The sequence below is a fragment of the Trichechus manatus genome, unplaced genomic scaffold, assembly GCF_000243295.1.
Source record: "Trichechus manatus latirostris isolate Lorelei unplaced genomic scaffold, TriManLat1.0 scaffold00256, whole genome shotgun sequence".
Taxonomy (NCBI): Eukaryota; Metazoa; Chordata; class Mammalia; order Sirenia; family Trichechidae; genus Trichechus; species Trichechus manatus.
In genome coordinates this window covers 621,506-623,962 of record NW_004444192.1, presented here as the reverse complement: position 1 = coordinate 623,962, position 2,457 = coordinate 621,506, and positions in this window count along the sequence as shown.

The following is a 2,457-nucleotide window of genomic DNA, read 5'->3' as shown; positions in this document are numbered from 1 at the left end:
AGTTTTTCATAGTATTCTGTTATGATCCTTTTTATTTCATTTGGGTCTGTTGTAATGTCCCCCATCTCATTTGTTATTTGGTTTATTTGCTTCCTCTCCTGTTTCTTTTGTCAGTTTGGCAAATGGTTTCTTGATTTTGTTGATCTTTTGGTCTTGTTGATTCTTTCTATTATTTTTCTGTTCTCTTTTTCATTTATTTCTGCTCTAATCTTTATTATTTCCTTTCTTCTGGTGCCTGCGGGCTTCTTTTGCTGCTCTCTTTCTATTTGTTCAAGTTGTGGTGCTACAACTTTTTATTTTGATTTTGGCCCATTCTTTTTGTTTTTGTTTTTTTCCTTTCTTGCTCTTTTTTTAAAATTGGTTTTCTAACTCCAGGTCTTTGCACATTTCATTATAATACTTTACTTTGTCTTCTTGAGTTGCCCTTGGAAATCTTCTTCAGCTCTTTTACTTCATGGTTTCTTCTGTTCCTTTAGCTACTCTACATTGAAGAGCAAGTTTTAGAGTCTCTTTTGACATCCATTTTGGTCTTTTCTTTCTCTCCTGTCTTTTAAATGAACTCTTTCTTACTTTCTTCATTTATGATGCCCTTGATGTCATTCCACAACTCATCTGGTCTTTGATCATTGGTATTTAATGTGTCAAAGCTGTTCTTGAAATGGTCTCTAAACTGAGGTGGGATATACTCAAGGTCATAGTTTGGCTCTCATGAACTTGCTCTATTTCTTCAGCTTCGAGTTGAATTTGCATATGAGCATGGTCCCTGACCTTGTTCTGACTGATGATATTGAGCTTCTCCATCATTTCTCTCTCTTTTTTTTTTTAGTTTTATTTATTTATTTATTGTGCTTTAGGTGAAAGTTTACAGCTCAAGTTAATTTCTCATACAAAAATTTATACAAATATTGTTATGTTACACTAGTTGCAATCCTTATAATGTGAGAGCACACTCCCCCTTTCCACCCTAGGTTTTCTGTGTCCATCCAACCAGCTCCTGTACCTTTCTGCCTTCTCATCCAGCCTCCAGACAGGAGCTGCCCATGTGGTCTCATGTATCTGTTTGGACTAAATCTTCACGAGTATTATTTTATGTTTTATAGTCCAGTCTAACCTTTGTCTGAAGAGTGGGCTTCAGAAATGGTTTTAGTTCTGGGTTAACAGAGTGTCTGGGGGCCATGATTTCAAGGGCTCCTCCAGTCATCGTTAGACCGTTAATTTTGGTCTTTCTACTAGAATTTGAGTTCTGCTCTACACTTTTCTCCTGCGCCATCAGATACTTTCTGTTGTGTTCCCTGTCAGGGCGGTCATTGGTGGTAGCCAGGCACCATCTAGTTCTGGTCTCAGACTGATGGAGTCTCTGGTTTATGTGGCACTTTTGTCTCTTGGGCTAATATTTTCCTTGTGTCTTTGGTGTTCTTCATTCTCCTTTGCTGCAAGTGGGTTGGGACCAATTGATGCATCTTAGATGGCCACTCGAAAGCTTTTAAGGCCCCAGACGCCACTCACCAAGGTGGGATGCAGAACATTTTCTAATAAACTTTGTTATGTCAATTGACCTAGATGTCCAGAAAAACCATGGTCCCCAGACCCTTTCCCCTGCTACTCTGTCCCTCGAAGTATTTGGTTGTGTTCAGGAAACTACTTTCTCTCCTGTTCTTCTTTTTTGATGTATGTGTTTATTGCTATAAATTACCCTCTGAGCACTGCTTTTGCTGTGTCCCAAAGGTTTTGTATGATGTGTTTTCATTCTCATTTGATTCTAGGAATTTTTTAAAAATATTTTTCTATTGTACTTTAGATGAAGATTTACAGAACAAATAGTTTTTCATTAAACAGTTAGTACACATACTGTTTTATGACATTGATTAACAACCCCACAACATGTCAACACTCTCCCTTCTTGACCATGGGTTCCCTATTACCAGTTTTCCTAACCCCTCCTCCCTTCGACTCCTTGTCCCTGGGCTGTTGTACTCCATTAGTCTCGTTTTGTTTTATGGGGCTGTCTAATCTTTGGCTGAAGGGTGAACCTCGGAAGCGACTTCATTGCTGAGCTAAAAGGGTATCCAAGGGCCATACTCTCAGGATTTCTCCAGTCTCTGTCAGGTCAGTAAGTCTGGTCTTTTTTTATGAGTTAGAATTTTGTTCTACATTTTTCTCCAGCTCTGTTCAAGACCCTCTGTAGTGATCCCAGTCAAAGCAGTCAGTGGTGATAGCCGGGCACCATGTAGTTGTATTGGACTCAGTCTGGTGGAGGCCATGGTAGTTGTGGTCCACTAGTCCTTTGGACTAATATTTTCCTTGTGTCTTGTTTTCTTCATTCTCCCTTGCTCCCAAAGGGGTGAGATCAGTGGAGTATCTTAGATGGCTTTTAAGATCCCAGACACTACTCACAAAGGTGGAATGTAGACCATTGTCTTTATAAACAGTGCTATGCCAATTGAGCTAGATGTTCCC